This window comes from Furipterus horrens, unplaced genomic scaffold (assembly GCF_987537825.1).
Source record: "Furipterus horrens unplaced genomic scaffold, mFurHor1.1.pri manual_scaffold_5, whole genome shotgun sequence".
Lineage (NCBI taxonomy): Eukaryota > Metazoa > Chordata > Mammalia > Chiroptera > Furipteridae > Furipterus > Furipterus horrens.
Window position 1 is genome coordinate 64,242,139 of NW_028327175.1, and position 11,663 is coordinate 64,253,801.

Genomic DNA, 11,663 nt, shown 5'->3' on the forward strand with positions numbered 1-11,663 from the left:
TTTCCCCCAGGCATGTACCTTTGCCTTTCTTTCTCCTAAGCTCCAGGGGCCTTACTTCTGTATCTGCAACTAACTTCCTGAGCCTACAAGAGTTCAGCTAGCTGACATCTACTACCTCTGTAACTTTCTAAATAATCTTTCTCTTGTAACTTTTTAAATCTTATTTTTACTATTTATGCTGTGAAAGTTGTTACTGCTTTTCTCCCTTTTCCCCACCTCCACCCAGCCCCATTCTGTCCCCACCACAAGCCCACCCCCATATTGTTGTACATAGGTTGTGCACAAATATTCTTTAGTTAACCCCTTCACCTTCTTTCACTCCAGGCCCCCCCACCTTTCCAGCAGGTGCCAGTCTGTTTTATGTATCTAAGCTTCTGTTACTATTTAGTTCATTGGTTTATTATGTGCATTAGACTCCACATATGAGATCATGTGGTACTTTTCTTTCACTGCTGGCTTAATTCAATTAGCATACTTTTCCCCAGGTCCATCCATGCTGTTGCAAAATGTAAGAGTTTCTTCTTTTTCACTGCTGAATAGTGTTCCATTGTGTAAATGTACCACAGCTTTTTTTATCCATTCATCTCCTGATGGACACTTAAGACTATTTCCAAATCTTGGCTATTATAAATAGTGCTGCTATAAACAGAGCGGTGCATTTTTTTTGCATTGGTGTTTTGGGATCCTTGGGGTGTATTCCCAGAAGTGGAATCTCTGGGTCAAAAGGGAGTTCCATTTTTAATTTTGCATTCCCACCGACAATGCACTAGGGTCTCCTTTCCTCCACAACCTCACTAGCACTTGTTGTTTGTTGATTTATTGGTGGTAGTCATTCTGACAGGTATAAGGTGATATCTCATTGAGGTTTTAATTTGCATTTCTCTGATGATTAGTGATGTTGAGAAGTTTTTCATATGTCTACCGGCGCTCTGTATTTCCTAGTTTTTTGCCCATGTCTGAATTGGGTTATTTTTCTTCCTGGCATTGAGTTGTATTAGTTCTTCATAACTTTCAGATATCAAACTATCAGATATATCACTGGCAAAAATATTCTCCCATCCAGTGGGTTCCCTTTGGTTTTGCTGATAGTTTCTTTAGCTGTACAGAAGAAGCTTTTTAATTTGATGTAGTCTCATTTGTTTATTTTCTGCTTCGTTTCCAGTGCCTTCAGAGATATAGCCTCAAAAATATTTCTACATTGAATGTCTGAAATTTTGCTCCCTATGTTTTCTTCTAGGATTTTTATGGTTTTGCAACTTACATTTAAGTCTTTTATCTGTTTTGTGTTTATTTTTGTGTATGGTGTAAGTTGGTGGTCTAGTTTTATTTTTTGCATATATCAGACCAGACTCTCTCTAGATGACTCTCATGTGGAGTAAGGATTGAGAACCACTAGACTAGAAAAGTGATTTTAATGTGCCTGCAAGAGGCACACCCTGTGTACCACAAGAATTTTTAAAACATACAGAGCTGGACTATTTAGTCAGGAGCACTGACCTGTTTTCCCTTAAGTTGTCAGCTAAAAAAAATGACAACAGCCAACACAACAATAGCCGTCTGGTGTGAATGAATCAAAATTGTACCCATATATTTTTGTCAGATCAGTAAAAATATATATTTTTTGGCATGCCACAGAATTTTAGTAATTAGTTTGCATATGCCATGAGATAAAAAGGGTTGAAAATCACTAAACTAGATGATTTTCAAAATCTAACCTAATAAGGCTTACATGCTTATGCTTCCTGTCCTTTTATTTTATAGTTTAAGTTCTGTCTAGAGAATACTCTAGGAAGATATAAATAAATTTAAAACTGTTGAAAGTATGAAAAAATTAAAGTTAGCATTTGTATAGTGGATGTATTGGGTTGAAAAAAATCTGCTTAGTTTTTTCCATAAAATAAAGGACACATTTTTCATTTTCACCAATGACTTTATTGATCTGGATATTTTGAGTATATCAGCTATCTATCTCTTGTGAGGTATAACGTTGGTTGTTCTCAATTAATGTCTCAATTTGATTGCTATCAACTTCAGCTGGTCTATCCAACCATGGAACATCATCCAGGGAGAAATCTCCAGCACAAAACTTCACAAACCACCTTTGACATGTCCAATCAGTCACAATACCTTCTTCATGCACTACACAAATCTTTTTTTTTTTTTTTTTTGCATTTCAGCTGCGTTTTTATCTTTATTAAAAAAAATAAAGCATAAGTTGCCTAAAATGTTGCTTATTTTCTTCAATCTTCAGTATTAAAAGGACTACACAAAAATTCACCAATTTTGATGTTTTCTTAAAAAATGCACACTGATATAACAGCTGTCACAATACCATCTAAGAAAATTGTTTTGAATGACGTTAAGGACAACTAAGTCTTACTAGAGCCATCTTATGAAAAAATACAAAAAAAAAAAAAAAAAAAAAAAACTTTTTGGCCAACCCAATACTTTATTATGGTAGGTTCTTTATGTTTCTAAGTCAAGAAATTTTTTCAATTAAAAATATTATCATAAGCAGGTTTTAGACTGTTTCAACTCACTGCCCTGTAACATAATATAGAAAATAACCGGTTTTAAAAAAGCAAACTTCATAATTCAGTTAACAGACACAGGATATGTAGAGCAGAAGAGTAAATTAATTGGGTGTTTGGAGTCTGGTTTGTTGTCATGAATTGGGTTATCAGGTGGTGACTTAATTGGGCTATTGAATGAGTTAACACCCTTTAAATGTGGGACTTTCACACTTAGCTTCATCAATTCTGTCAGTGAACTAGTGGCAGTATCCAAAAGATCAGATTACACTTCTGAAAAAAATCCAAGTAGTTCATATTAAATTAGAATGAGTATCATTAAATCTTAGTCCCCATATGCTAAGGTTGTGGGTTTGACCTTTGGTCAGGGCACATACAAGAAGCAAACAAAGAATGCATATGTAAGTGGAACAACAAATCAGTGATTCTCTTTCTTTCCCTTTCTCTTTTTCTCTGAAATAAATATAAAGAGAGTAAAGAATAATGAGTACCAGAGACATTAGGATCCTATCATGTAATATTGCTAATGTCTTCTTAATATTCACTGCAGACAAACTGGGAAAGTACAGAGAACTAGAAAGAAGAAAACTAAAATCACCTATAACTCTATTCCGTAAAAGAACCATTACTAAGAATTTTATATGTTAGTTCTTCCTAACCACAATTATATACATTAATGAGATAATAATAATAATAATAATATAGATAAAACTTTGTATTTATCCCATTAAACGAACTCATTGAGAGCAACTTGTAAAACAAAGTAATTTTAAGTTTCTGTTTGCTTCTCAGTTATACATGAGATATGCTAAATATTAATAAGTTCAAGATAAAGGATGTAAGTAAAAGGAAGATTGACACTACCCAGGGTATAGAAACAAGAAATGAAGAATAAATAATGTACATTATTTTTGAATATCACCTTTTTTTTCAATAATAAATTATGAGAAAGAGATTAAAAAAGCAGGGATTTAAAATGATTTATGGAGAAAATATAGAATCTAAAAAATGCTTCAGAAAAAATTGGGTTAAGTTCACTATTGATCTTTTAGGGAGTGGCTCAATGAATTAATTATTTTATGACTGGATTAAGGAAAAACTAAATATATGGGAATACAAATACAATTCCCATAACTTTAAATCCTTTATCTCTCTTTCTTCCCAGACTTATTTCAAAGTACCTCTACCCCTTTTTTCTATATTCTGCCACTCAGGAGTCTTCATTTTTAAAAGTGGAAAAAGAGTTACTGCTGATTATATATATATTTAAATATAGAAAACATGGAAGTACAACTGGGTACTAGGTATAAACACAAAGAATTGGGAGATTTGTGCTTACAATGCTTGGTGCAGGCTTATATTTTCCTTAATGGAAAGTCTCCTTTAAAGAGAAAAATAAAGAAACCTTATGTTGCTGGAGGATTCCTGGAGCCATCTTGTAAAGGAGGCTGCTTTAGGTACCCACTAGATTTCACCACTGGGCCATGTACTTGCCATGCAGGTGTTAGAAGTTCATCTTTTGATTCCTGGTGACTTCTGCAATGCTGACTACATAATTTGCCAGGCCAAGCACAAAATGAAAATGTAGATCTCCTTATTCAAAGAAAAAGAAAATTAAAATATAAAGTGTTTCCCTTTCTTCCACAGTCTTTCTTGCAATCTGTAATGGTGTTTTTAATTGCTATTTAATGTTTTGTGTTCTCAGTCATGGGGAGACTTGCCTGCCAAATGCAGATTTTCACAGGGCCCTATTCTGTGACTAAGCACACATGCCCTTCCCTTATCCTCTGCCCTGGCTGCTGGGTTCCCCTTCCACCAACCTCTAGACAGAGCCATGCTCTGTCAGGAAATGGAGAAATCACACTAGGTATCTCTCCTTTCCCTGGGCCCAGTGACCATGGGAACCCACAGTGGGCTGGGAACCCTCCGAGGGTAGTGCAGACTCCATACCAAAATGTGGTACTTCCCTGAATTGGAGGTGGGTAAGAAGCTTTCTTCCACCCACCAGTCACCTGTGAACACTGCATAGTGCTGCCAGTCTGGGACGAGGATGGCTGCTATTACACCTTGCCCTGAGATGTTTCAGGGCACCCTTCTGTCTGTGCACAGGCCTCTGCTGGAGCTGGAGGTCAGCAGCAATCACCAGATCAGGCCCAGGAGGAGAGAGCTGGAGGTTCCAAAATGCCACGCCAGCTGAGAACCCATCCCAGTGAGGCAGGAAAGTGCGCTATTAAGTAAGCTAAGGCTCCTAGTTACTAGTGGATGCTCTGTGGTTTCAAAGGACTTTACTTACAAAACACAAAGGCAAAGATAAAATTAAGAATTTCAAGACAGACCATTAAACCTCATCTCATGGATGGAGGAGGGTCTTTTGGGCCAGTACCCAGTGTGACTGAACTGGTTGCATACTAATGAATTATTTCCTGGGCCTCTGGAATAACCTTCCTGACATGAAAATGAAGAAACTGTTTTTTGAAAGACTAAGAAATACTTGAATATCACTTTAGCTTCTTGTATAGTAATACTTCCAAACTTTAATGTTGCATATAATGAATCATCTAAGGTTCTTGTTAAAATGCAAATTCTAATTTAGATCTGGGGTGGGGTCTGAGCTTTTACATTTCTATCAAGTTCCCAGCTGACACCAAAGGTGGTCTGGGAACAATCTTTCTACATCCACCACCCACCCCAAGCCATTTTTATTTGGAAATAATTACAGACTCACCAGTAGTTGCAAAAATAGTACATAGACTTCCATGTCCCTAAATGTGCTCTAAAGTTGTCTCCTTGTCTTTAAGCAAAATAAAAGTTTGAAAAGAGGTATAGAATTTAGAAGATAGGAACATCCCTTGTTAAAATTGTATTGTACTGAAACTGAAATGTATTCAGACTTCTGAAATAACATGCCACTTCATTTTACCTTAGCAGTAGGGTTACTTTTTAAGTAAAAAACATTGACTTATAAAGATGAATGCCTAAGATGTTCTTTATAGCATTATTCATAATGACCAAAAATACTGAAAATAATTTATCAGGTCTTTTGTTCAATTTTATACCATGTAATCAAAAGGATGAGGTAATTCCATATATATTGACTAAAGTGCTCAAGATATATTATGCTAAAAATAAACAAACCAACAAACAAAAAAAACATTTCTAGTTAAAGAAGCCAGACACAAAAGAATACATATGGTATGACTCTATTTATTGAAAACCTAAAAAACTGAAAAGTTACAGTTCTTAATGATGTATCTTTAGGCAGTAAAATTGAAAAGAAAAACAAAGAATTGATTAAAAGTCAGGATAGAGGAATCTTTGAGAGGAAGTTTAGATGGGGGTAGTGATTTAGGAAGAATCTCAGGGAAGGCTTCTAAGGGACTGGCAATGTTTTACTTTTCAAGCTTGTGATTGCAAGGGGGTTCACTTCATTATTTTGGACACTTATCTGTGTATATTACATTTCAACATACGAGGGGGACCCCCCAAAATGGAATTTATTTATAAAAGATTGTGTATGTATTCTTTTTTTAAAAAAATAATTTCTTTCTTTCTTTCTTTATTTTTAGAGAGAGGGGAAAGGAGAAAGAGAGGGAAACATCACTGTGTGGTTGCCTCTCACTTGCGCCCCCAATTGGGGACCTGATGTGCAACCTAGTCATGTGCCCCAACTGGGAATCGAACCAGCAACACTTGGCTCACAGGCCGACACTCAATCCACTGAGCCACAGCAGCCAGGGACTATGTATGTATTCTTACATGTTTAAATTTCTGTCACCTTCAAAGTACTCTCCATTTGATGCAATCCACCTATCAAGACATTTTTTCCATTGCTCAAAACAGTTTTTGAACTCTTTGATTTTGATGCCTTTTAGTGCTTCTGCCCTTTTTTTTTTCACCTCTTCTACAATGGTCCAATTGATTTCCCTTTGAAGACTTTTTTTTTCATCTAGGAAAACAAAAAAAAGTCTCTGGGGGCAACATCAGGTGAATAGGGAGGGTGGGGCACAGGGGTCATGCTGTTTTTGGTCAAAAACTGCTGAACATTCAGAGTGGCATAAGCAGGTGTGCTTGTAAATCACCCATCATGAAATGGGCAAATGCGTTGAAAGAGTCTTTTTAAAAAATTCACTGAAGCTGAACGCAGCCTCTTACAACAATGCCAGCTGGTACACTGATACAGATGGGTTCCTAGAACACTTACCTGGGAGGAAGCCTGTGATACAAGGGGCCCACCCTCCAGAAGATAATTCCAGTTATTTTGGGGTCCTCTGGAAAAATTATATTTTACAACTACATTAAGCTTATATATAATCTCTATGTATTTATATATGTGTCTGTGTGTGTATTATATATCACACACACACACACACACAGGAAGATATTTGGATATTTGTTATCATCTTTAGGTGATAGAAATATGGGGTAGGGAAGGTTTCACTTTATATTTTACAATTTGCATTTTACCAAAATTTGTATTTTCTCTATCATCATGTGTTACTTTATTTTCAAATACTCCCTCAAACTGTAACCAAACAAAAATGGAGGTTTGGCTGTCTGCCACAGCAAAAGCCAAACTTGCGAGGCAGGTGCTGATGCAAAAGGAAAGAGGTTTTATTCAGGTGCCACACAACCTGGGAGAATGGTGAACTCCCTTCTCAAAGACCATCTCCATCTTCCTATTCAAGCCCCAGTTTCTTATAGTGAGAGTGAGGGAAGGGCTTTTCTCCCATCCAACTATCTTTCTAACTTTTGGTGCACTTGGGGTTCTATCCATTCATCTTCCTAGCTGTAACAGCTGAGTGTAAGAACCGCCCCCCCCGCCGCCATCTTGGCCAATGGCGGAGACTCCTTGGTGCTCTCTTGTTACTATGGTAACAAAAGATTGTATGTAAATATAGACCATTCCATTTTTATACACTTCTGTATTGAGTTTTCTTCATAATCATGTACTACCTTTAAAATACTTTCTCAAAATTTGCATGTGAATACATGTGTCTACGTATATAATTATTGTGTATACATATTTACATATGCTTGGAGAATTCTGGAATGATACTTGTAAAACTTTTGTTGACCTAGACAAATATACAGCCAGATATTTCGCCAGAAAAATGGGTTTATTTGGAGACAACAAAGAACTGCAATTCAGGACATACAATATAATGGCAAACCACGTACAAGTCCAGAGTAACAAAGGCAGAAAGAGCTCTTTTATGGACTTGGGAGGGGCTGTTGTAAACATAAAATCCATTGGAGGAAACTGAAAGTTTGAAGTATAGTGACTTTTTATTGGCTGAGTTATGTCTGTCTCCACTGGCTGAGCTGTCACTGGGCAGGGAGGAATCTTTTCTTCCTGCTGCTGAAATAGTAAAGTAGCATCACTTCCTATCAGAGATGCAAGGTCCATCTCTTCCTCTTGAGGTCGGTGCATTGAGTGGCATAAGAGTTCTCTCCTCTAGCCTCCCAACTTCTTTTTAAAGGAGGTTTCCCTTTATTTTCACACTTAAACATGGTCACCTTTGAGGAGTGCATGGGGTAACAGATAATGCCTTGAGAGGGGAAATCTTTCACTTTTTACCTTATATATTTCTAATTTGTTTGAATATTTTCCTTTATGTGAACATGCACTTTTAAATTTATAGCACACACCAAAAGTGGCATTCGATGTATTTCAGCATAATTTGTTTTATAGGCAGAATAAACTTGGAGAGAAAGGGGTCTACTTAAAACACTGAGTTGAGGGGGAAAGCTCATCTATAGGAAAATATGCCCTGGAATATAAACCTACACCCCTGCCCCAACACACACATGCCTGAGCTTCTGGTGATGGGCTAGTCTGTTGGAATCTTTGCCAACAGGAATCCTTCAAACAGAGCACAGGTCCTGGCCTGTGAGTTATTAGTTGAATTTATTGAAAACAAGACAGTGTTTAAGTGATGTTTCACTTACTAAACTTCCACTGCTTGTTGATGCTTTATGTTTTGTACTATGTTGGGTGTTTGTTAGAGGGTTGAGAGGTGCAGAACATGATTGGTAGGATACAAGTGAGTAATTTAGCCAGCTTTTTAAAAGCATAGGATGCTTTTCAAATGTTAATTAATAAGGATACTATATCCTAATTGTTCTGTGAAAGTTAGAACAAATTATCTAAAATTCAGTAGGAATGACTGAGCAGAGAAGAAAAATTCACTTGAAAACTAAATGTATTATAGGGAAATGGTACTGGTATTAATCAAAGCTCTGATAGTGAAACTGAGTAATCTAAGTAGATCTAACATTTTGTTGCTGGTAATTAGATATTGCCAACAAATAATAATCAATAATAATGTTTTGTTGGCAATAGAGGCAATCCAGTACAGAGATGAAGAAGGGAGCTACTCACAGAAATAAAATCTCTTAGGAATGATGTCCAACACTGGTATAAAACTGTGTTGCTGAAAACAGTAGCAATTATCCACAGGAGGCTACTGAGCACTTAAAAATGTGGCTGGTCTAAATTGAGATGTTTTGTGTCAAATACATACTAGACTTTGAAGACTGAGTTTGAAAACTGGAAGGTAGTGTTCACTTCGGCAGCATATATACTAAAATTGGAATGATACAGAGAAGATTAATGTGGCCCCCGCGCAAGGGTGACACGCAAATTCGTGAAGTGTCCATATTTTTCCTAGACTATAATAAATTCAGCTTGCCCCCTGCCTCTGCCAAAAGGAGAGAAAAATGGAATGGAAACTGTTCATAACAGTTTTAAGATATTAATAATGTTTAATATTGATTACATGTTAAAATAATATTTTGAGTTATATTGGGATAAAAAAGTATTACTAAAATGGTTTTATGCAGTTACTAAAATTTTTTAAATTACCAATTTGGCTCACATTGTAGCTCACTTATGATTCTGTCAGATAGTGCTGGTATAGAAGATTTGAATTTGAAATGAACCAAGGATCAGCATTCTCACTTTTCTTACTTTGGGACAGGGAAAAGAATTCTAGGGAGGGAAGTGCTTTGTGCAAAGGCACACACATGGCTGGGAAGAAGTGGGGAGGACAGCTTCCATCTTTTGATTTTCTGCCTCCTATTTTCTCACTTACACACCTGATCCCTAATGGAAAATTCAAGGCCAGAGAAACAGACTTTCTTAGTACGTTTACACATCAAGCACTATGTTTCTTTAACCTTTTAAGTGCTAGACAATGATAAAACAATTTCTAGGAATTTGAAATAGGATTGAGAGTCTATAGGGGTTAGAAGACTTTAACATTCTTTTTTTACATATATCTGTTATTTTTAAACCTTGGGCATGAACTGCTACTAAGAAGAAAAAAAGAATGTCTGGGGTAGGGTGGGGATGAAAAGCAGCCAGATAAGATTAAAAAGAAATCATGGCTTGAAATTCAAGTCTGGAAATATTTGAAGTGGCTTTTCCTACCATTGTACTCTTTCACATCTCTAAACACCCTTAGTTAATTATTTCTGCTCTCTTTGGGGTACTTAACTATTTTTACATTTCTAAAGCAAAATCTACTGGTATAAACTAATTTTTGAATCTAGCTATGGCTCAAAAAACCTGTGTATTTTTCTTACTTTTGTAAGCAGCAGGCTATAAAAATGATTGGTGATTTTGTTTCAAGAGAATTCAATCCTGCCTTCTAAAGGGCACTTGCCAACAGACTATATGTTTCTATTTGAAGCTATTTGCTATAATCATCTTTGAAATATTTTGCTCATGACTTTCAGAGCTGTTACTGCTGAAGGCAGATTCTTAGAACACAGGTTCTTTTAGCTTCAGAATGTACACAGCCTCCTTTATTGGAGCAGCTTGTGCTGAGTTCCTGAATGGAGAGATGATTTCCACGGTACATTTTATAGCCACACACCATTCCTGAGGATAATCTGAAATACAATAATTTTTATTTTCATTCCTATATCGTAGGAGAGAAGGATATACTTGGCTAGTCAGAGGGTTAAGGTGTACAGTAGCATTTTCTGTTTTTGTGGCAGTTTCCTCAAAGCCCTTGCATTGTTGACTTGCTTTCTCAACCCCAGAATTTGATTTAGTGGTCTCCTGACCCAGACAACGATCAATGCAGGCTGCCTGTGCTTAACAGGACACTTGGAGTATGTACAAGTATGGGATAAATTCTTCTATTTGAATTTTTTGTCAATATTCTCATTTTTCTTCTTATTTCATCACTTTCAAGCCCTTTCAATTCCTGAAACAAAAATAATCCTGTCCTAGAGACTGATATCACCTTCTCTACCTGTATGAGGCAAGTGCACACAAAGATTCTAATGGGAATTTTAATTTGACATTTTAAAAGTTATTTACCAAATACATATTCAGATATCTGAACCTATCTAGAAGCTGAGTAATCTCAGACTCTTGCCTTCCAAAATCTGCTTTCATTTCTTTAACATCATAATATTAAGCACCTACTATATGCCAGAGGAGGGTTTCATCCATCAGAAGTAGCCTAGGCAGCTCATCACAAAAAAAAAAAAAAAATTAACCATGCATGATAATGGATGTTAACTACATGTATATTGGTGGCCATTTTGCAATATGTACAAAATTGAATCATGTTGTATACCTGAAACTAATATAATGTTAAATGTCAATTATATCTCAATTTTTTAAAAAAAGAAGTAACTTTAGCAGAGTGAAAAATGCTGCACAGAAGCCCTGGGACAACTCCTAAGGACCTTTGGAGCGAGAGAAAGAAGGGATGGAGAGTATGAAGCTGACAAGCCTGGGAGAGCTCAGCATTCCCACCTCTAGAAATACTCAAATACTACACACTCCCAGCCTTTTTCTACCCTCGGGTTTCTGAGTTGCTGGATTCAGCTTTAAATCCCTGAACTTTCCTGCCCTTTGCTCTTTTGCTGCCCCCATGACTCCAGAAACTGAAGCATTTACATGTAACCCTGGCCCCTCTATCAAGATGCCAGCTATGCGACCTCATTCTAGATTGAAGTACCTGCTCTTTGGTCATTTACTCTGATCTGCAAAAGGAAGGAGTGGGACTCTTTTTAGCATTAAACTGTTAACTATGCCTTTAAAAAGAGGCAGAGATAGAACTTCATCATAGCTCCCTTTTGGAAATGGTTATCCACTAATAGGGGCCTGGG

General features: G+C 36.6%; 1 non-coding gene across 1 annotated transcript; it reads left to right on the forward strand.

Annotated features, from left to right (window-relative positions):
- The first annotated feature begins 9,091 nt into the window (after positions 1 to 9,091).
- Positions 9,092 to 9,198, forward strand: LOC150008732 (U6 spliceosomal RNA). The gene has a single exon (XR_016511470.1). It is a non-coding gene; the product is annotated as a U6 spliceosomal RNA (small nuclear RNA).
- The last annotated feature ends 2,465 nt before the right edge of the window (positions 9,199 to 11,663 follow it).